Source organism: Pipistrellus hanaki (assembly GCF_964339955.1).
Source record: "Pipistrellus hanaki genome assembly, chromosome: 2".
NCBI lineage: Eukaryota > Metazoa > Chordata > Mammalia > Chiroptera > Vespertilionidae > Pipistrellus > Pipistrellus hanaki.
Genome location: NC_140504.1, coordinates 68,153,136 through 68,178,453, shown reverse-complemented (window position 1 = coordinate 68,178,453; position 25,318 = coordinate 68,153,136). Strand labels below are relative to the sequence as shown.

The 25,318-nt window shown below is 36.8% G+C and overlaps 1 long non-coding RNA gene across 6 annotated transcripts in view; it reads right to left on the bottom strand.

The window, feature by feature from the left end:
* Nucleotides 1–25,318, bottom strand: part of LOC311618287 — a 1,465,663-nt gene that overhangs the window by 1,373,511 nt on the left and 66,834 nt on the right. The window lies entirely within an intron of this gene.

Here is a 25,318-nt window from a genome sequence, read left to right as displayed (position 1 = left end):
CTACTGTTGGAAAATAAAAGTTGTAGATAATATAATTTTAAGTCATAAAATGTTTGGCCAGACATGAAATTCTATAGCCAAACATGAATGTTAATTGCTTTTAAAATTATAGAATCATTGAGATAGGTAAATTTCTCTAGAATCATGAGCTAAAATACTATTTTATATTTTTTTTTCATTATTAATTCAGCTATAATATCATAGTAATCTTTAAAAAAAGACAATTATTTTAAAATGTGAAACATAGCTTTTATTATTTCTTAAATAACAGCTTTTAAATTTATTGAGGCAGTTTGTATACAAAAGTAGTTTAAAATAATAATTTAAACACTTAAAAACTCTATGTCAGTTCTCTGCATGACTAACAAATAAATTAGATCCTATTTGGTACTAATATAAACTGGTTGGAACCTTTCTAGGCATTATCAGGGATTTTCCACTGAGGGCTCTGACCTTTATTCCAGTTGAAAACTGAAATCCCCAATTGTCAGAGTTGTTTTTTTTTTGTTTGTTTGTTTTTTTTATCTCCTGTTTCTAATTTCATACAAAAATCCAAATTGAATGTTTGTCTCAGATGATCCATGCTATTATTTCATACTAGCGGCCCAGCACATGAATGCATGTACCAGTGGGTCCTTTGGCCTGGCCTGCAGGATTGGGCCAAAACTGGCTCTCTGACATCCTCTGAAGGGTCCCAGATTGCAAGAAGGGGCAGGCCAGGCCGAAGACCCCTCTAGTGCAGGACCTGGGTCAGGATGTGGGAGGTTGGCTAGCCAGGGAGGGGCCACGGAAGGGCTCCAGGGCATGTCAGGCCCATCTTGCTCAGTCCCAATTCATTGGACCCCAGCAGCAAGCTAACCTACTGGTTGGAGCATCTGCCCCTGGTGGTCAGTGCATGTCATAGCGAGCAGTTGAGAGGCCTTAGCATATCATTAGCATATTACACTTCGGTTGAAAGGTCAATAGCAAGACTGGACACTTAGTATATTAGGCTTTTATTATATAGGATAAAACTAAATTTTTAGGCCCTTGTATATTTGGAATAACTTCTGAATGAGTTCAATTGGCCCAAATTAATGTGAAATATATTGGTTCATTGAAAGTATATTCCTTTTGAAGCACTTTCTTTGCTATTGGGAGCTAATATTAAGTGGATCTCACTATTTTATATTAGTAATGGCATTTTAATGTAGAGTCAACCTCATACATGGGTCTCAGATGACCCTTAAGACCCTCACAAGACTAGAGATGTAAATGGATTGATAGGGTGAGAACAAAATACTCCTTTTTTTCTCTCCCATTAGTGGCCCTCACTTTCATCTTTCATTTCCCCTGTCTGGAGCTACCTAGTAGTCCCAGAGATAGAATACCCTCTGGAAATCCATTTGTAATATACTGACCATAATGGCTTTAATCAGAAGAGTTAAGAGATACTTATGTGAAATAGAGCTATTCATTTGGGCTGCACAGATGCATATCGGCATCAGATGTTTTATCCTTTCTTGGTACCAATTTTAAAATCACCTCAAATACCTTGAGAACAATCACCTTTAAAGTATTCCACAAGGAAGGTACCCCTTAGATTTTAGCAGTGAGATTTACCATAAGGGATTAAATATGTCAATTTAGCATGTGTAATTATATGACTAAATCAGATTAGACTTATGTGTTGATTTGGTTATGTACTAAATCTGAATGGGTAGATATAAATTGGACTGAGTGTGTACCGAGTAGCCCAGTGAGACAGCGGTGAAGGCTTCTGCACAAGAAATAGTATACAATAAAACTGAAGATACGTATTAGAGCCTGGGCCTTCAGTTCCAGGGTATTGACTTTTGGCTTTAATTTTTAGGTAAGGGAGAGAACTTTGAATCAAGTAATATGATCAAAGCAGTCAAATATGCCTCAGCCCTCAGCAGTCTTGAAGTTCAACAGTGACTCATGCTGTGAAGCAAGATGCTTTTAATTCTACCTGCTCTGAAAACCTCTCGAAAGCAATTCATAAGACTGATCATTTCAAACCGATTTTAAAATTCAGAAGTGCCACCTTGGGATGAATAGCACTCCTTCCGTTTTAATCTCTAGTAAGATCCCAGCAGCTTTAGGTTGCTGAAATAGATGGGCCCTTGAGGTGAAAATGAATGGCAGTGGGAGAGTTCACACGTTACACAGCAGAAAAGGTTGGAAAGTGAGAGTAAGAAGTCAAGGTTAAAGCACGTGAGCACTGTAGACTGATTCACAATGAGAAAGGGAAGATAAAACCCCACATTATGTAATGACATAAAGGGACATTAAGTAGAAGCCAGGGTGCTATTATTTCTTCCAGACCCGGGGAAAGAAATAGGACATAATGCCCATGTGCCGCAATAGGGAATATTTAGGTCAAACAGAGAAAATTTCAACCTAAAGAACATTTAAACAAGTATTCCCTGGAGGATTGAGAAGCCACTGTCATACTACATTTTCAAGACAGAAACTTGGTATTCCTTTTTAAAGAAAGATTGACTAGTTCTCTACATGCTAAACTGACTCTGAGAATCTTTGAAGAAAAAAAATGCTTCTTTGTCTATATGTTATTATCAATGGGTTGGAGGAGAGAAGGGCACACACTATATAAACCACATTCTTATGACTGTGATTGTGTTAGCACTAATTAAAATAATTTACGCCCAGAGACTGTGACATTACAGAATTTCAGTTAGAAAAAAATAGCGCCAAGTCAGAGAAAACATTGGAAATTGAATGAATATAAGCCCTACAGTTTTTAATATTTGCTGATCAAATAGGTGATAGTGGCTGGTGCATGAATTTCAGTACATAAGTTGGATACAAAAGAGGGATCCCTTTATTTTCTATAGTCATCTAATACCTGACTTTGTATTTCAGTGAGTTAGTGGGAAATGTGAACCTCTATTCCTCTTGGGCTCATTCTCTTCCTCAGGTTTGGGTTCTCAGGTTTGGGTCCTCAGGTTTGACTCTTTCTAGTCTAGAGATTTGGCTATTTCTACTACCATGGAGAAAAGAAACAAGGAGAGAGAATGAGGATACCAGTCCAAGGGAATGGGCCCTGCAGTCCCTGAGATGGGAGGATTACAGCCCTGCTAAGAACCTGAAAGAAGGGCAAGCTGGCTAGAACACAGAGAATAAGGGGAGAGGGGCAGAATCAGGGATCCATCTGCATCAGGGCCTGTTTACTCATCTTGCTAATCCTGGCTGCTAGTTACATTACTAGGGGTTGGGGCTTGGTGCTGAATTTCAGAGAATCATAACTCAAAAGAAATTGTTTCTATGTGTGATGAGACAGGGTAAGCCGCCATCTACTCCTTGCTTCTCTAAGACATATTTTCATTTCCAAGAATCCTCCTTCTCCTCTTCAGTTCCTACATAATCTTTAATGTATTTTTCTAAGGGCTTAGATGTACCACACACCTCAGAATCAATGTAATGGTGTTAAATGGAAGGCAGGGAAAAATATGTTAAGGAAAAAATATATGTCACTAACTCCAAATATTGTCCATTTCCCATTTAACAGCAATAATTGAGTGCCAATAATGTGCCAGGCCTTGTGCTATGAATTAAGACAATTTGCCATGACTTGGGGTTTCTCTTAGTCTTATGGGAGAATATATAGAATAAAAAAGATCAATTACTGAGGAATAAATTTATATTCAGGGTATATTTTATAGGTTCTTTACAGTTTGAATATTAAAACTAAATATACTCAAATTATTAAAAAGCTTTCAGATCCTATTTTCACAGAATCATAAATTCCAAATGGGAATGAATTTCATGGGGTACTTATTCTACTCCTTATGTGAGATCCAAATGCCCTCAAATATCACTCATAAATGATCATGTAATCATTGCTCAGAAATTTTCAATTTGGGGTCAAGTTATTCAAATTTTTAACTATTATTTTTACAATTCCACTCACTGGCCCTTATTCTGTCTTCTGGAGAAAAAAAAACACATAACAAAACAAAACACAAAAACAAACAAACAAAAACAAAATGTTAGTCTAATATTCTTACAGTTAGTCTAATCATTCTTACACTAGAAGTCTTATAATTAATTAGGGAACTATATTTGACACTGACAAATTTCTCAAGAATTGGGTGCTTAACTAGATGGCTTCCAAATGCAGGGATTTATCATAATTTGCCTAGCAATGTCTCATAATTAATGCTTAGGAAATTGCAGTTTATTATTCTTTTTTGCATATTACTATATCAATATAAAATGCACTATTATGGATGTTCTAAATTAATATTAACATGTTCAGACATGATGGAACAGCTTTATTTGTAGCCAGATTCACATCATATTTGTCATATTTCTATTTTTCAAAACCCAAGCATGCTTTGTTCACCAAATTAGAAGATGTCAAGACTCTGATATGTTTCCATTTAATTTAAAAAGAGAAAATGCATTAAAAAATAGATGTTAAAGAAAGGAGCAACTGAGCTTCTAAGTCAGGGACACTTAAGGTAGTGATAAGTCTGGTGTGGTTATCATAGTATGGGTTACAAGGCATAGGGTGTGGCCCTTTATTTTGCTGTCCTAGAATCACAAACTTCTTAGTTAACCCCAAACTGAATACCTCTTGGAAATGAACTCACTAACCAAACTCTCAATATGGGCAGTTATATGAGTTCCAGAGACCATACCTTAGGAGAATTTGTTTCTAGGAATGAAGGGATAGGCTAAACCATCCTTTACCCCTTGCTTTTCTATGATACATTATTTTAAAAAGACTTAAAAAAATTAATTTTGAGACAGAGCGAGGAAGAGAGAGAGAGAGAGAAACAGTCATGTGAGAATGAAACACTGATTGGCTGCCTACTGCATGCCCCCATCAGGGATCCTGTGGAAACCAGGCATGTGCCCAGATGGAATCTAACTGGCAACCATTCGGTACACTGAACGACACTCAACCAACTGAGCCACACCAAGGCAAGGTGATACTTTTTTTTTTTTTTTTTTTTTAATTCCCAAGCACCCCTTTTTCTTCTTTACTTTTTTCACAACATTTAAAGTATTGTTTAAGGGATTAGGTGTTACTACATACCTCCTGAGTCAATGTAATTGACCAGATCTAATTTCTAGCTAAATGGCAGAAAAGGAAAGAGGAAAATATTTTTATACTTTTTGTAATGTTAGAGAACCTCAATGCCTAGGTTCCAGGGTACTGCCTTTTCTCTGTCAGAGCACCCAGAAGGTAACACACTCACAAATAAAACCCAGAATACAGCTTACTTCAAGAAAATTATTTATTCATGGTCTTTCCAGATATTGGCTAAAAACTAAGATTAAATGATTCTCCTTGTTATTTTTTGAAATATTTCTCTCTAGTGTGTTATATATACCAGATAATTTGACCCCTTCTCTGGGCAGTATGGGTTTATATCAGTATATTATTACTGTTCAATTATTTATTGTGTATTTTTTTCATGAAGACCAACTCCCTACTTTAACTTGGCATCATATTAAGCAGGTAACAACAAAGCTTCCTTCTCTAATGTTTAAATTGTAGCCTTGGGAAAATATATTTTGGTCACCTTAATTAGATTGAAGAACTCCAAGCTTTTAGTAGCCACAAGAGATGACTTGCTGGTGTTGCAAATGGTTTGCTGAGTTTCGTTAATATCCCTTTCAGATACACTTCTTTAGATGGCTAACCCTACCCATTTTATATTGATTTTATTAGGTTATATTTATTTTTTAAAAATATATATTTTATTGATCTTTTACAAAGAGGAAGAGAGAGGGATAGAGAGTTAGAAACATCGATGAGAGAGAATCATCGATCAGCTGCATTTTGTACACCCTCTACTGGGGATGTGCCCACAACCAAGGTACATGCCCTTGACCGGAATCAAACCCGGGACCTTTTAGTCCCTAGACCGATACTCTATCCACTGAGCCAAACCGGTTTTGGCTTTATTAGGTTATATTTAAAAGAGTGAGTTTTCTGACCCGATCTTATCACTAAATTTAATATAATTACATAGTCTTTCTGAAAATTCTAAGAAGAATTAACAACAGTCATTAACAAAAATATAGATGATCACTGAAAAATTTGTGAATTGAAGTTTTTATTTAGACTAATCAGACTTATCATTCCATTCTTTATAATTTTTCTTGAAGTCTCATCCAAAAATGATTTGATTATTCACCTTAAGATTCACATGACAAATGAAATAGGGATAACCATTTAAAAAGTTGCATGTTTAATATTATCAAGCAATTTACTGTATATTATTTTCTTTAATACTCACAGCACTGGCAGGCAATAATATTTTTCACGAGAGTAGTTCTTAGAATGTGGTCCTTATATCAGAGCATCAACAATGCATGGGAGCTTGATAAAAATGAAAAAATGTTGTCCAGATGTATTGAATCAGAAATCATTTTTGTTATTCATTTTGATATCAAAATGCTTTTTCTTATAATAAGGTATTTAAATCTCTTGGGCACAGAAGTGGGAGGTTCCCCATCAATTTCTCTTCCTATGTATACAGGGCATAGTTGTATTTGCTACTCAGCATCTACTTTCCCCGATTTCCTTCTGTGGGACACCCAATTCTCATTTGCTTTGAGTGAACTACATTCCATAATACTACCACTCACTGGCTTGGGGTGAGCAATTATCTATTGTAAGCTAATTAGCCCACTATATATATATATATTCCCCTAACACAGTGATTGTTGCATGGATGAGGCATATGACCAAACAAAATCCAATGCATAAAGCATTTTGCTGGATTGTGTATATATATATATAATGCTAGGGACATTTTCTCATATATACACAAGGGGCCATGGATATGGATGTTTATTGCAACAATGTTTTATTCACTGATGTGTCTCATGAATCTAAAACGGTGCCTGGTGCATTGCAGGGATCATCACATTGTGAATAAATAAGTTGTTTGTAGTATAGGGAATTGGGGGCAGCCAAAATATCTACCACTGAGACAGGAAGAATATGGTAGATGCATACTGTGGGGTATCATATAGCAAATAAAATCAATGGATTAGATGTAAAATAGTAACATGATTGGAACTAAAAAAATTTGCTCAGTAAAAAAATATAATATATAACATTTATTTAAGTTAAATTACACAATTATACAAAAAGGTACACATTTTGCAAAAACACAAGCCATCTATACCTATTCCTACCTAAGCAAATATATCTGTAGCCATTTCTGAAGATTAAACTCTATTTTAGTTTTTAGAATAAAAAGGTATACATTGAACAAATTAAAATGGTTTCCTTGGGGAAAGCAGAATGAGATTGGCACACAGTGAAAGCAAGTTGTCTTGCAAGGTCCACAGTTGAGGTGTCATGAACTAAAAGAAGCAGTTGACTCAACCCTGGGCACAAGATTTAAACATAAAATTGCTGAAAATTCTGAGAAAGAGATTCTTTCTTTTATTCTGCATGAAATCAGGGTAGGAAACAGCCCCAGGAGCTATATGGAAAGAGGAAAACTGAAACATCATCACTAAAGACCTTGTATCTAGCCTTGCCTGAAAAGTATTTACAAGCTGGATATGTTTAGTTACCACTCCTCAACCTCACCCCCAATTTGTTTTTTTGTTTTTGTTTTTGTTTTTTGTTTTGTTCTTATTGTTTAAGATGATTAAAATGCAAGTTTTCTTTCACTCATAAACAACAAAATCATGACTGATATGCCATTTTTTCCTTTGCTTTCCTAACCAGCTTATGAAATAGCTCATATGTGTTTGCTGTCTCCATCTCACCACAGACACTCTCTTGCATGTAGTTAAGCCATCTTGACATCCCTCACCTCTCTGCTGGTATTGTTTTATTATTACCAAGAATCCCAATTGGCACATATGTCGACAACTTCTTAAAATGCTCTCCTCCTGTTATTGTACAGGTCGTTAGTCCTCAGACTGCTTCCTTAAATACTTAAATTATTTTGGCTCCTCCTTAAAGAAACAATTTGTAGTTTATGTGACTGAAGATAAATATCTAACTAATTGTGGGTCTCTAACCACAGTTGCACCAACCAGTGAGAACAGCCACTGCTCTGGAGACAATGGGATGGCCTTACTGGTGCTGGCTGGATATCAGCCTGGTTTGGAGGTTCCCTTATTATTACTTGTAGTGTTCATCTACAAGTTACTCTAGTGGCCTCCTGTGAATTACATTTTCTCCCTCAACTAAATTACCCAGTAAAATAAATGACTTTGACACCATTTCAAAACTAAGGCCTCCCAGACTGTGTTGGAGAGTGGGAATTTTTGAGCATGCTTCCAGAGAGGCCATGGACTATGCCCCAGATAGAGTGGTCAGTGTTGACACCAGGCCAGGCCTTGAGATAGGGTCTTATGGCCCCTTCCCAGCACGTAAGCCTTCTTTCACAGAACACTGCCAGCTTTCTGAAGAACAGGATGACCCTGTAAATAACATGGTCGTCAATGGCATGATCCTGACGTAGCTTAGGAAAAACTGTTTTGTCTAGGGTTGCTTGCTCTGTAAGTACAGGATGTGGTTAACGTGCTTAAAAAGTGGTCCTACACAAAGGGTCGCTGCTGCTCTCTGGTCTCCTTGTGTGGAGAATGGCAGAGCAGTCGCCTGGCTAGTAGCTCACCTGGCCGGCTAATAAAGGCTCTTTGCTTTTGCATCGGACTCGGTTCCCTGGTGGTCCTTGTGGATCTTAAAATCTGGGCATAACAACTGTACTTTTATCTCTGAGTTCTCCTGAATTCCAAACCTAACAAAAGACTAAGATTGAACTTTTTAGCTGTTAGCATCCACTGACAATCTCTTCCATGCTGAGTTGCTTCTCTGTAATGCATTACCATGAATCCAGTTTTAAAAGCTATATGTATGAACCATTTTTCATTCTTTCCCTTTTTTTAAACTATCTATACCCCCTCCTACTTGAACAGATATATCTGTAGCCATTTCTGAAGATGAAACTCTATTTTATTTTATTTTTAAAAAATATTTTATTGATTTTTTTACAGAGAGGAAGGGAGAGTGAGAGAGAGTTAGAAACATCGATGAGAGAGAAACATCAATCAGCTGCCTCCTGCACACCCCCTACTTGGGATGTGCCTGCATCCAAAGTACATGCCGTTGACCAGAATCGAATCTGGGACACTTGAGTCCTCAGGCCAATGCTCTATCCACTGAGACAAACCGGTTAGGGATCCATTTTATTTTTTATGAATATGTGCTTTGTGTCCTCACCACTGCTATTATACTAATTTAAGTCTCACAATTTTCTGTCTAGATTGTAGTATTAGTCATTTAATTGTCTCTTCCTGCCTCTAATTTCCTGACTTTTTAATTCACCCTTTACATTGCTACTGAGATATTTTTTCCTAAATCACAGGTTGGATTATGTTGCATTGTATTCCCAAGTATATTCAGTGGTTTCCTGCTGTCTGAAGATGTCTGTACACTCTCATGGAGTGCTCCAAATATTTCCTGAAATGGACATAAAGGAAACTCATCTACTAAATCCTTCCAAGAACTCTAGAATTCAGCCAAATTAGGTTTATTGTCATCCTGGAAGCAATAATGAAATTCTAAGACAGGGGTCTTCAAACTACGGCCTGCGGGCCACATGCGGCCCGCAGAGGAGTCTGATCCGGCCCGCCAGGTTTTTTGGGCAGTGAGCGCAGCCAAGGTGTTACAGTAGGAATTAGTAGTTCATATAGTCCGGCCCTCCAGCTCTCTGAGGGACCGTGATCTGGCCCCCACTTTAAAAAGTTTGAGGACCCCTGTTCTAAGACAATGACTTTTCAAAATACTATTTCTTGAGCCTGTATTATTCTTCTTGCCTTTATTTATAGAACCCCCTCCCTCGATATATTTCAAGGTCCAATTTAACTTTGCTGTTTCCTCTAAACCAGTGGTTTTCAACCTTTCTAATGCCGCGACCCTTTAATACAGTTGCTCATGCTGTGGTGACATCCCAACCATAAAATTATTTTCTTTGCTACTTCATAACTGAATTTTGCTACTGTTATGAATCATAATGTAAATATCTGTGTTTTCTGATGGTCTTAGGCTCTACAGCAGCGGTTCTCAACCTGCCACGACCCACAGTTCTCCAATGATCTTCTTCTTGGCCTTGCTTCAAGCCCTAATAATCCTATTATTAAGATTACTAAAGGTCTGGTACACAAATTAGTGCATAGGTGAGATTCCTCTGCCTGGCCTGTGATCAGGCTGATCATGGCAGGCTGGCCAGGGGGAGGGACTGCAGGTGGTTGGTGGACCACAGGAGGTTGGCTATGGGATCCTCTGCCCCCTGGTGGTCAGTGCACGTCATAGCAACTGGTCAAATGGTTGACCTGTCATAAAGGTCTCTTAGGCTTTTATAGATATAGATACTCCAAATTGTTTCACTATTCAAAACTGCACTAACTCAGTGTTTTCAATTTCAAAACACCTCACTCTGTCAACTACCTCCTATGTTTCTAGCATATTGCTTCTGTTATCCCAAATGCAAGTCTGTTATGTAACTCTGATATAAAATTTAATTATATTATCAATTTACTATTTATTATTGCATGGTTCATCTTTCTGAGCATACTGTTGCTTATGATATCAATGTGTTGCTTCTCTATTCCTCTTTCACACTCACTTGGAAAAGTACTAGTGCTGATTAAATCCAACTCTCTTCATACTTTTTCAGTACCTGAGCAGTAAAAATGATTATAGAAAATCAAACAACTATACTGATTAATCTTACTTAAATTCATGACCATTAACCTCAACTGCACCCTTTGTTCTGCCTTGTAATTCTACATGTCACCATTCTATGCACTCTTATCCTGATCTAGATGAATATTGCATACCTTCCTGATGGCGGGGATCTCCCTTTTCCGTGTCCTGCATGGAAAGAGAGATGAATGATCCAGTTCTAAGTGGAGGTGGCCAGGGATTGAGAAATATTAGAAATAAAGAGAGAATACACAGAGAAAGATTTCAAGCTGGGAGCTGGGAGGGCCTCAGACTTCCTCGGCTAGAGAGATTGACTGACGACCTCCTAAGCCATGCAGCACATCTATTTATACTCCAATCCAACAAGGGGTTTCACAGGAAAGCAAGGAGCTTGGGAGGGCCCAGGTTCCACCCACTCCTTCCTCCCAAATAAACACAAGCCAGGACTAAGAACATCTCCCCACTCCCTGGGCGGGAGTGCAACTGACATGATTCTGTCAATATCCCAGGCCCAGTCAACAACAATTTAAAGAATGTCCAGGTGTCTTCCTATTTGGCCCTCTACACCTTCTTTTCTCAGATCTCAAAATAACACCACCTTCACTCCCTCCCATCTCATTCTTAGTTTTCTGAGAAAATATAAGGACTCAAATAATATTTTCCAAACACCACTACCATTTACTCTTATCTCCTGTTAGTTTGATTGAATGTCACTTGTTTTTCACTTGTGTTCAATGACCTTTTGACTTCTCAAAGATATCCTTTTATTTTTGCTACTTCATAACTGAATTTTGTCCCCATTTATTACTGGCATCATCAATTTTTAATCTCTAATGAATAATTACATCAGAATATAAACATGTTATAATATGTCTTGCTTTACATAGTCATTGGACTCATATCCCTTTCCACTACAGGCCCTTGTATGTATTTGTTATTTCCTATCTTCTTTCCTTTCACTCTCCATTGATCCTAAGTAATCAAGTTTTCATTATTGTAATTCTCCTGATTCAATTGTCAAAATCACCGGTGATTTCAACAGAGCTGCATCGAATGGTAAATTTCTTGTTCTGTGTCATTTGATTTGCCAACAGCATTTGATATGACATATTATTTCTTTTTGAGACATTATTTACTTACTATACATATAATTACTCACTCTGGATGTTCTTCTTAGTCTCAATTGATAGATTCTCTGCCATTTCCATAGTACTAAATCTTACAGTATCTTGGAGTTCAATCATTGGATCTCTGTTCTTCTCTACTTTATGTACATGTACTTTAAGGTAATATTATCTAATGCATGGCTTTAGAAACTTTTTATATGTTGATAAATCCCAAATGTATGTCTCTATACATTTTTCTTAAACTTCAAATGTACATCCAATCAATTACTAACTCAACATCTTTATTGGATGTCTGGTAAGCTTCTCAAATTTAACATGACAAAATGGAACTCTTAATATTGCATCTATTCTAAACTTGTTCTACCTATTGTCTTCATTATCACAATTAATGAAAGTCTTATTCTTTTAGTTTTTCAAGTTAAAAATATTGGTTTCATCCTTGACTTATTCTTTTACGTTTGACAGCAAATCCTACAGAATGTGCCTTTAAAATTTATCCAGAAATGGATGCCCTACTACTTTCATCACCACTATCCTGGTCTGATGCATTATAACTTATGGACTGGATTTTCCTATCCTCTTCAGTTGTTTCTGTGTTCCTCTGCTGACCCTTTTACTCTCTTCTCCACAGAGTATCCAGAATAAAATAATACAAAATTATATCACATAATGTCACTTCTTTCCTTAGAGCCTTCCAATGTCTTCTATATCATGTAGAGAACAGCTAGAGTTTAAAAAACCACTAACCAATACAGACCACTCACACCACTCTAGCCTCATTCTCTTCCACTCAGATTTTGGTCCGAACCTTCCTCAATGGGACTTATTTTCTATTTCTTGAACAGAGTATGCTCCTGCCTCAAAGCCTTTGAACACATTCTTCTCTCTTCCTAGAATCCTCTTCTCAAGGACATTTTCATAGCTTTTTCTCTCACTTATTTCAAATCTCTGCTCAAACGTTTTACCATACATCATTGAAGCTTCCCCTGACATTAATAAGTAATCCTTTTTAAACACTGCCCTTTCCCTTTATTCTATTTTAATTTTCTCAAAATCATTTATTGTCATATGACCTAGCATATAAAGAAATGTCTATTTATTTCTTGCCTCTATAAGGAAGAGATTTGCTTATATTGTTTTCTGCTATATCCTCAGCTATCTTGACCAGTGGACTAAATATATGGTAGATATTTAAGGAATAAATGAATGAATGAATAAGGGAGATACAATCTCCAAAATCTTTAACTAGGAAGTATGTTATGCTAAAAGAGGGAGGAAGTAAAATAAAATATATTTTTTTTCTCTGACCTGAATTGTGTAAGAGATAATGTAACTCAGGAGAAGCAATAGCATTCAGTCTTCAATCTTTTCTAGTGATGTACTTGTGATACAGGATTCTAGACACTGAGAATTTTCCTTAGAACTTAGTCTGACGTCTGCTCCCATACAATTTTGCATTCATCTAATTCCCTCAATTAAATCCCTCCTGCTTAAACTAACTGGAATGATTCTGTTGTCTACCTGCAGGTAAAATTTGACTGGTACAATAATTGCTTCATGAAGTGTTTATAGATAATAGGCATTCAAAGAAATATACATCTCTTGCCTATGCAATCAGCGTCCAGTTTTCATTAGAAGATAGGTATGTTCCCATGACAACCAATGGTAAAACATCTATTTAAATCATCTCTTGTGTTGATCCAGATTTAGTGACTGTTTGCATAGTCCATTAATGCTTGTTCAAACATAAAAGGACTGTGTGGGTGGAATAGCAAACTCTAAGTGCACTGTGTAGAGCTTTGAATGCCTCAAAATATAACCAGAGAATCAAAGAATTTCTATGACTGCTTTAAGATGATATCTCATCTCTTAGCTCAGCAGTACTAAAAAAATTAGAAGCCTTCTGATTTCTCAGTGTTATATAAATGAGCCAAAGATGGCCTCTATATGTACTTGTTTACAGGAGACTGAGTCCTGTTAGCTCAAAAGCATGCCAATCTTAAATTTTTACATATCTAATTGTTTAAATCATGGCCCAAATAATATTTTTAGTTATTGAGAGCCTTCCTGATTTCCATAGCCTATGAAACTACACCCATCTATTAGCCTTAGAGAAAGTAAATGCTGAAGAAATAAAAGATGATAAACAACTGCTGTCCTTCAAAGTTTTCTGACCCAGCCTCCCAGATGGATTGTTTTGTGACTTTTTACTCTAAGAAGCAAGCTTCCTCTCCCTCCCACCCTCTGATCCTTCTCCCCTGGGAGATCCCTTACTCTCCTTTCCTTCTGAATAGTGGTCCCTGTGCCATAACCTCTGGATGATCTCATGTTAAGAGGGACTTCTCTCACATGCAAATCTGTCAAAGTGTTCGGCCAGATAAAGCTCATTGTCTTTTTATTTGATTTTATCAGCACCAAAATCTCTAAAACTCACTATACCAGAACTAAATTATACTGCAACCCCCCCACCCCCCCCAAAAAAAACAACAACAAATAAATAAACAAAACAAAAAAACAACAAAACACAGCTATCCCACAGTTGTTGAGAAAAAAAGTAAAACAATGCTTGGTAATATGAAGTACCTAGATTGTTGATTAATGACATTTGGTGAACTGAATAACTGAGTTCTTTGAATCCTCTAACTGTAGTGTCAATAGGAGCAACTTCTTCTCTGGCTCCTGTGTCTGCTTCTTGCATGATGAAACAGGAAATGCCTCACAAGAAAGAGTTACCTTGACAAGATAATGTCAATTCCTCTAATTCAATATATCTGCTTCCTTTTTTGCCTAAAGGCCTATAAATGAAGACAATATGTCATAGGAAGTCAATTACAAAACAAACCATGAGAAATAAGATGGCCACATAAAAATTATAATATTTTATTAATTTGTAAAGGAAAATTTGAGAAATATTTATGGAAATACAGTATGAGATTCTAGATAAGGATGAGAAGGGTATCAATTTTAGAAATGCTTAATATTGCTAATATGGTTTTATATACCCAGAGCTTACTTAACTAGAGATTCTTTATTTAGAGTTTTAGTTTGAGCAGTTGAGAATGTTTCTAAATATTTTCCATGTGGATTTATTAAAACCTAGACTCAATGTTGAACTATGATAAATAAAATTGGGATGTTGGGATTTTGTTAGTATAAGGTAGAAAAATGTTAATGTCTTAGGGAAATAGGACTGCTGAAATTGATTATTTTTATAGGAAACTGGTTCAGTCACCCTTTATTTCTGTCTTGTTAAGAGGATTTAATTTACATTCTTTTTCCTAAGAATTGGGAAATATGTCAGGGTAGATAAATACATTAGCTAAAGCCCTATAGTGTCTACTCTCTGTAGTCTAAGAATGAAGGTGGGAAATGACTACATGAAAAAATATTTTCTGATTTCAGTGGGATTATGAAATCTCTTGGTGTCAGAGGCAAAGTTGCAACACATAATAAAAAGGTACAAGAGTTAATCTAACAGGCAGCAGAGCCAATGTGGTAATAAAAGTGCTTTGATCTACAGTTATTTTTGGTGGTAACTAATTGAACATGGCATTTCTAGACTGAAAGAGATGAGCAGTCCACTAATTCCCTACTTGATCTGTGTTACCAGAGGAGAAAAAAAAAATTATCTTTGTTAAGAAGCTCAAAGTGAGGCTTTGCAACTATAGAGGCTGTCAGAAATACAGGCCTATGATGATTCATGAATTGGGAAGAATTTCTTTGGCCAGATAAACAGAGACTTGAAGAAAAGGTTATATAAGATTGGTCACATTAAGCTTTGGAGAGAATATATGGAATGAATCTCTTAAAATGGGATTAAAATGTAAGATAATTTGTTGTTCATGTAAATAATTACCAAATGGCCCCCTTTTCTGAGCACTCTCATTCAGGTAGATCATTATGATCTGCATTGTGGACCTCATGTCCATTGGACTCATGATCAAAGTAGACATAATGACAGGGAATCCACATTTTTTTTTCTCACTAAAGTTTTTATCTTATTACTTACATTGTGGTGTGCTAAATATGGCATTAGTAGAGGACAATGGTTAGCTCCTGATACAGCAGCATATTGTAGGGTACCAACCAGTCACTGGGGAGCAGTGAACCCATTTTATTATATATAGGGTAGACATTTTTCATCTTAGAATTAGCTCCTTCTACATATGCATGGAATGACTAAATAAACCCACTGAATACTATAAAGTATTTAATAATTACATGAAAATAATTTATTTGTCCTTACAAACCTAATGAGGATTTTGTTATGGGTCTAAGCCATCAATATTTAACATCAAATCAAGGTCTAAGAATTAGAGTAAATATAGGTTGAAAGTTGCTTGAAGATTGGAAAGTGCTTGCTGAAGACTATTCTTTAATTTTTCTTAACAAAGTTGGGTATCTTACTAGTCAGAATAGGGTAAGTTATACTGCCATCAAACAAAGCCCCAAATCTCAGTGCCTTAAAATAATTAAAGTTTATTTCTTGATCATGTTACTTGACAATTGTACATCACTATGTACTTATCGTAGGAACTCAGATATGCAGGGTAACTGACCAGTCAACAACCTGAATCTTGCCTGCTGTGCCAGAGGGAAAAGACCGCTCTGAAACATCTCAAAAGTGATTCCTTTCACTTTTATTCACACTTCATTTGCCAGACCAGTTACGTAGCCCAGAAACCATAAACAATTAGGAAGTGCAATCTTATAATGAACTTGGTGCAAGGAGAATCAGAACAGTACTGCTGGCTACCAAAATATCTGTTCAGAAATTCTGTCAAATGTTTCCCAAAGCATTAATATTATTTTGGGATGGTATCTGATAGATAGCTTTTAAATTGTTACACCTGATAAATTCATTTACCTTATATTCTTCTAAATTTTTTCTTGGAGCTGTACTGCCTTGCTTGATTTCCTTCTCCCCTCCCTCCCCCATTTTTGTCCATTTTCCTTTTCCCCTTTGTGTTGGGTAGACAATTCCAAGAATAACAAATTTCATGTGAAAGCATAAGCTGACTCAGTATAGGCAAGGGAAATGTTCAGTTGGGAAAAGGTCAAGGTCTTAGAGATGATTCTGCAATATACTTTGTTGAAGGATAAAAAGCGTTGCCTACATTTTAATTTTATTCTAGCTATCTCAAAGTACTTCAAGAATAATGAATTAAAATATGTGGTAATAGAGTGACTGTGGAGGAAAATGTGGCCTCTATTATCCTCTTAGCAATAGTTCAAACAGATATGTGGATATTATAACCTGGTTTTGTAAATTGCACTATGAAATGCTACCCAGGCCACCTCACTTATTTCAAAGTGCCATGAATCTCTTTGCTTCCATCTGACATCCAGATGGACAGAAAGGCTGTGTAGATGAACTGGTAAGGAGGATTATTTTATAGTCTCTTTCTCAGGGGGTGGGGGAGGGGACAGAGACCTAAGAAATACAATGCTGACATAGATGCTAGAATGCTTATGGTAATAAAGGAAGCTAGACTGAGGACATTTCACCTAAATAGAACTTCATTAATATTGCTTTTCCTATTAATATTTAAATGTTTTAAATGTTTTAAAAGCTTCTAACTTAAAATTATTTTTAATTGATGACTTAACTGGTATTTATTGAGTATTTGCTTCATGTTTAGCACATTGCAATGGTCAAACATGTTTAAGTTTAGTGTAGAAGTTTTCTAAGAAATTCATTAAATCTAAGAACTTCATGGAAGTGCTGCAAAAAATGATCATTAAATATTCAGTTCTTGAATGTATCCCATCTCAAATAATTCAGTTTTCAAACAGCTTTTCAGAGCGAATTAACTTTGAGAACTGATGCTCCACTGTACTGTATTAGTGTAACAAAGATAGAAACCAGGTGTATGTTTTCACTACTAAGAAAAAAAACACAATGGAAATTAAATGAGGATTGCATATCAATATATAGTATAAGGTAGGTTTAAAGTGAATGGCATGATTTGCTCATCAATCTTAAAATCAGTGAATTCTGAGTGTTAAAATGGATTATTTTCCCCCAAACATGTACACCCAATGGAATCTTGAAATCCTGAGCCTTGACACAACTCAATCACACATTTTTAGACTTATACAGTATCTCTTAACTGAAGAACTCAGAGCACATCCATTTTATTAATTTGCTTACAATATTCTCAAGAACCATGTTAAAGACAGACTGAAGAGCCATGTTAAAGACAGAGAAGCTGGGACGAGATGAAAAGCCATGAGAGCACCTGGGCCTGAAATAAAATTAGCTTCCTGACCAGCAATCTTCTCCCAGATCACATGGTCCCAAGTGACTCACTCTTTTGATAAACTGAAATAATGCTGAATCCCATGTAATTATGCTAAACAGGCAAGATTTAATGACTCTGTGATACCTATCCCTCCAGAGGATGTGACGGATATGTCATTACAATTCTTTAGCAAATTACTAAGCATAACTCAAAAAAGAACAACTCTAAGTGCCATACTTTAAAGTTGATTTTATGAATTCTATGTTATAATTTTCACTTTCTCCTTCCCTAGAAGAAAAGTTGCCAAACAGCCTGTAAGCTAATTAAAAAAACAGTTCAACTGAGAAAAAAAAATCTGAAATTAAAGTTAAACCAAGCCAATAAGTAAAAGTGATTTCTAATTAGTATTGTTTGTCATATCTACTGAATATTGTACACTTTATAAAGGTAGAAAATTACTTGTCCTTGCTAGACTTTGAATTGCTTTTGCATAAGCTTCCTGTTTGATAATAAAAGATTGAAAGTATTTGAACTTTTACCCAAATAAAATCACAGGAATAAGATCAGTGAACAGCCTGGCAGGTCTTGGATTGTGTCTGATCATAAGTTAATATGTGTGAACATATTTGAACAGACTTAAATTATTAGTAATTTGTGACTATGCAGTCAGATGAATTATCATTAGAAGACATATGAAATCTACCCATTCAATAGTGATCTTAGTTCAATGACAAAGTCATTAAATTTGCAATGGTTTATAAGGAATCTACATAGAAAAGAGGTATGTATTATTGAAAACATAAAATCTAGACTTCAGCTCATGTCAGATGCATAATGGTTTTTAATAATTAACACCCCCCCCCCAAAAAAAAATTGGTAAGCGCTTCAGAATGTGGGTAACTTCTCTGAGCCTATAAAGTGGGCCTAAATTAGTAAACTTTAAGCTTAAATTACTGACCTTTAAGCCTAAATTCATAATTTTATATATTCATAGAAAGATTAAAAAGTATCCATGTACTTCTAGTGGCAGAAAAATGTATGAAAAGCTGACATGATACAACAGAAAGAATATTGAAATATTAGGTCTAGTAATAATTAATGTCGTTTTCTAATACTTCTTTTTAAATCGAATTTATTTAAACAATACAACAAAATTTAATCAACAATATAGTTGCCGTTGTTTTCTACTACTTGTGCCCAACGCTCAGGAAGCATTTTAATCCCTCTGTTGTAAAATTCTTGTGATTTTGATGCAAAAAATTCGGTCAATGCATTTTTGAGGCATTCTTCATTATTAAATTTTTTTCCAAGAAGAAAGTTTTGCAAAGAACGAAACAAATGGAAATCGGAAGGGGCAATATCAGGAGAATATGCAGGTTGAGGGAGAACTTCCCATTCCAACTGGCACAGTTTTTCAGTAGTGATTCTTGCAGTATGCAGTCGTGCGTTATCGTGGTGAAGAATTACGCCCTCCCGATTAATCAGCACGGGTTCTTTTTCTCTTAAAGCTTGGGCTAACCTTTCCAATTGGGCACTATACACTGCACTTGTAATGGTTTGGTTAGATGGTAAAAGTTCATAATGAAGAATTCCTTTAAAATTCCACCAAACACACAACATCACTTTTTTCGCATGCAAGTCAGGTTTTGGCGTGGGCTGCGGAGCCTCATTTTTGTCCAACCATTGAGGCCGCCTTTTCAAATTAACATACAGCACCCATTCTTCATCTCCGGTAACAATTTGCTCTAAAAACGGCAAACGGTTTTGACGAGAGAAGAGCGAACTGCAAATTGTGACTCTTTGATTACGGTTGTTGTAGGTCAACTCATGAGGAACCCATTTTCCAAACTTTTGGACTTTGCCAAGTGCACGCAATTGATTGGAAATTGTTTTTTGTGAACAATTTAAAGTTGTCGCAAGCTCTTGTTGGGTAATTTGAGGATTTTGCACCAAAAGAGCTTGAAGAGCTTCTTGATCAAAATTGGACACACGGCCTCGACCACTCTTGTCATCTAACGAAAAATTTCCCTCGCGAAATTTCTCAAACCAACGCTGGCATTTTCTGGCGCTAACTGCATCTTGACCAAGAGCACTACAGATGTTTTTTGCAGCCTCACTTGCTTTTCTTCCTAATTGGAACTCGTAAAGCATGCAGTGCCGAATATGCTCTTCATCCGCCATCTTCTTAGCCCTAGTTCTGCAACAAAAACCAAACCAAACACAAACTTTTTCAAGCAAAACTTGTTAATTGCACTTCACACGTTCTGTAGCTACCACGTGTTTGAAGGTTATGTCAATACAAGTCAACGCCAAGCAAGATTTTAAACGAATGTTTAAAAACGACATTAATTATTACTAGACCCGATAGAAGACAGAAAACCTGAATTCTAAATGGGCTGGACATGTAGCTTTGGATTTTAATCATCATAGATATTTTCCTCATCTATAAAATGGTGGTAATGTGCATAACAATTATAGGGAAAATAATCTATATTAATAAAAGCCTAGGTGGCATCTCACCCTCACGTCATCACAAGATGGCTGCCCCCATGTCATCACAAGATGGCCACCACAAGATGGCTGCCACAAGATGGCTGGCAGGGGAGGGAAGTTGGGGGTGATCTGGCTGGCAGGACAGGGCAGTTAAGAGTGATCAGGTCAGAGGGGGAGCAGTTAGGTGTAAATTAGGCTGTCAGGGAGCAGTTAGGGGTGATCAGGCTGGCAGGCAGGTAAACAATTAGAAGCCAGCAGTCCCGGATTGTGAGAGGGATATCCCAGATTGGAGAAGTTGCAGGCTAGGCAGAGGGACACCCTGCAGTGCACAAATTTCATGCACCAGGCCTCTATTAAATGTGTAAATTGCTATGCAAGCATAAAACATGATTATAGTAGTAAAGTTTACATGTGCTAATTAGCATGTTTATTTTATTTTATTTAGTTACAATTACTATTTCTTTACTGTTTTCAAAAACATTCACCAAAATAAGTTTTCCAACTGTTGACCCATGTAGCTCAAAAGGCCATATCTGAAAGATGACTGTGGATGAGTTAGTTGCACTTGCCAACATTTTCCATTTAAGACAATGAGGTTTAACTATAAGCACAAGTACCAGCAAACTGGCAAACTGCTATTTGGTGAAAACACTATTTGGCAAGGGTAAAATTTTGCATTTCTTAAACATATTATCTTACAGTGCTGTGGGCATTTAGGACTTATTCACAATAAGTGTTTTAAGTTTTTAATTTAAAGTAAAATTCTCTGACTGATGAAGCCACGAGCATGTAGCCATGTGATTTATGGGTCATGCCACTTATTCATATATCTTAAAGTGACTGATTTATTCATCCAAGGAGTTGTTTCCAAGTCAGGCAACTGCTTTGAGAGCATGACTGATTTATAATCTCAGGAAGTGGTGAATGGCTCAGGCACTTGATTTATAAGATGCCTGTTTGACTTATAATTCCTCTATCTGAGGCAGAAGTCAGTGCTTTCTAGTTGGGATATAATTATCCATTTTATTAATGAAATAAGACTGATTCCTTTTATTTATCTGTGTACACAGACTTTATATCTTAACTATAGACACGTTCCAAATCCCTGTGAGTCTCAAATGCATCTCCTCTCTAAAGCGCAGATTGGGTAATTACAGTTTATTTTAAGGAAGCATATTGCAGGTTGCACAACATTCTTTCAGAACATGCTCTGACCAAGATGAATTCTTGCTTGTTTCTCTTTCCTTTTAGGGCTGAATACACAAGTCTTTGCTTGTCTTGCCTGTCACCTCTTATTCTCTTTTCTCATCATTTTTTTTAAATGCATACAATCATAGTTGACACTTTGGGGCCTTAGCTGCCACTTCAGGAGCCAGAGCTGGGCTTTATAGTGGTCTTGTGGGTATTATTGCTATGTGGTAGGTTGTCTTATGAGGGCAGTAGTCCAATGCCTTAGAGACACAGGGCAGAGAAAGCTGAAAATGTAGGGATAGAGTCAAGTGGCCTGGCTGCAGACACTCAACTTGAAGAGGGCAACTGGGGTCTGGGCCAAGGGTTTAAGAGGATCAAGTCTGAATTTTCTTTCCAAAATTCTTGGAATCCAGGGCCTCTAAACTCATGACTAAAGCACAGCATATATAGCAGCTTAGAATTCATATGCTGATGAGATGATTGGAAGCCAGGTGATGACGATTCTGAGAAATAATAGTGACTAATATTTATCCAGTGCTGACTGGATGCCAGGTACTATTCTAAGTGTTTTTGTTATATATATTAGCTCAATCCTCACAACCACCTTTTGAGGTAGATATAACACTGTTTTTCAGAGAAGGACAGAGACTAAGAAACGTATGTACCCAGGATCACATGAAGAGAAAGAGGCAAAGCCAGTAATCAAATGCAGCCTGTTCTCCATTGCCTCTGCTAAGGACAGAGAAGGTGAAAAGTTGGTCTCAAACTCCTAAAAGAGAAATAGAAAGAAAATCAGTGTGAGATCTCAAAATATCAGAATTACAATCAGAAATATCAGAAAATGTACTGCTGTTTAAGGTGGAGATTAATTTGTTGGGGGATGGGGGTAGTGAAGAGCTTGAATTGTGCTTAAGATAACCAGTTAGAACTAAGACCATCAACTGTAGCCTGTTAACTGAGACAGGGGAGGTTGGAGGCAGGCTAGGCTCTGAGTAGGATAGCTGGAGAAGCATTGGAGTATCAGAGTTCATTAGGAAGATCACTCAGTCCTGGGACCCTGTGCAGCCCCAAGTACTGCATCTGAAATAGAAATGAGTGGATAAGATATTGTTGAAGAAAAAAGACTTTGGGAGAGACATTACAATCTATTCCAAGTATTTTGAAGCCCCATTAAACTTGTGAATGTAGGCTATTTTTACACCCATGAAATGGCTGAGCAGCCAGGAAAGGTAGAGGAAATGAATCAGGGTAGGCCTTTGCCATGAAATGTTTGAAGAATACATATGTTATTATCATTAACTGATTAGGTAAATATTAGCTTTTAACATAAATTCATTATTATGGTAAAAATACATGTTTAAAAGCAGGCCTTTCCTCTTTTTGCCATAAAATAGATGGGTGTGGATATAATCTCTCATCATAAACAACTTAGAAAACAACAAAACATATGAAAACATCTGTTTTTAGACATTGAACATCAAGGAGCAGGGATGTGTGGTTGTTGTAAGAAGGGAAACACGTGAGGTACACTTTCCGTCTCAGTGCTCTTTGTAGATGTCAAACAAAGCACAGTGGTCCTGTGAAACTGAAGAGGCAGAGACTGGAGCTAGAGGACACAGAGGTGACTTGCATTTGCAGACTAAATTATGAGACAGGAAGGAGTGAGGCAGAGAAAGAATTTCAGAATTCTGCATAGGAGTAATTTTGAATCTTTGCCCAAATTCTCATATGTGCATGTATAGGGTAGTGCTCAACATCTGTAACCAAAAATCAAAACCAAGTATTATATATAAAAATCAAGAACAGTGGATCATGAGGGTGGGGGTGGTCTCCTCAATAAAAAGTTATGCTCCTTCTCTTTGGTCCCATAACTGTGCCAGTTTTCAGATCTCGAACCCATTGACAGAAGTGATTGCTGGGTCTCTGCGAAGAAGGACCCTGTAAGTCCATGGGAGATGTAGACCAGCATGGTTTCTCCAATCTTTCCCCAAAGGGGCCTATGGCCACTTACTTGTATGCATGTCTCCTTTGGGGACAATTACAGGCATACCTCTGAGATAGCCTGGGTTTGGTTCCAGACCACCAATAAAAAAAGTATTGCAATAAAGCAAGTTGTAATATTTTTGCTGAGGGTGGATTTTGTTTTCAATTTGTAAAAAAATACAACATCTGTGAAGAGCAACAGAACAAACAAAATAAAATGAGGTATGCCTGTACTGAACACAGGGTCAGAGTTGACATTGATACCCAAACCTTAAAAGCATGCCTTCAGAGTGGGGGCCTATGGGAATCAGGTCATAAATAGAGTCATAACTCAAGTCAGTTCATAGTGGGTCATTGTAGTTAATTCCCTTGTTTCTTGTACTTGGCAGTTGGAGTAACACCTTAAGTTCCTGGTCTCTGGAATAAACTTTATCATAGGGGGGAAGGCATGGCCGTGATAATGGCTACTCCATGTTTAAATAAGAAATAGTCTACAGTCATTTCCCATCTGTTTTCTTTAGGTGCCAGACTGCCAAATTAAATAGAGATATGCTAGAGACCACCACTCCTGTCTCCTTTCATTTTTAATGGTGATACCAGTCTTTGCCACAACCTCCACCCTACCCTGGGATATAATGCTCTTTTTGAGAACCACTGCATTAAATTGCCATCACACTGACTGGACAGAACAAGCAAGAGGTGGTTAGTATGCTGGTGGCTTTGATAAGACACTCCAGAAGGTGGGAAGTAAATCCTGCACAGATTTAGAGAGTAGCCAGCCACTCACTGATGGTTTATCCGTAAAGGGTCTAGTGGTCAGGGTTATGCTAGAATATCCCTTCTAAAGTAAAAGACAAATTGTTACATCTTTCATACTCTACTACAAAATAGTGTGGTAGGCTTCTTTGGGTTCTGGAAGCAATATAAGCTGTAACTAGAAATACTACTCCAACCCAATACCAGGAGGCATTGAAAGCTTTTAGCTTTGTGTAAGGTCCAAAATGCAGTGCAATCATCCTACTGCTTGGGCTATACAATCCTGTAGGCTGTATAATGCTGGAAGTATTAATGTTAGAAAAAGATGTGCATAGAAATTATGGGAAAGGTACAATGCTGGTTCCTATTTTTCTGGAACTTTCCATGCTCTCTACAATGCTTATGTTATAGAACCTTGGTAGAAATAGATTATCTTACCAGGGAAAATAAAATGACATATTGTTAAGAAAGCAAGTCTGCATGGGTCTCTTGCATTTCTGCATATAATAGCAGAAGCACTGACCACTGACTCTCTTTATTCTGCACCATCTTGTGCACCAGGTCTCTAGTAATTTATAATAAGAAATATATGTTTAGTCTTCAGCCCATCTTTCTGGGACAGAAATCCCCAAACCCTTGGACTTTTCTAACTGTTGTGAGTGATCGAGGTTCTTTTGTTATGTTAATGAATTGACTTTTAGAAAGCCTGAAAAGGACAGGGATTGGTTGCCAAAGATGTCAAGTAATCAGAAGGTTGGAACTTTCAACCCACAACTCGATCTCCAAGGAGGAAAGAGGGGCAGGAG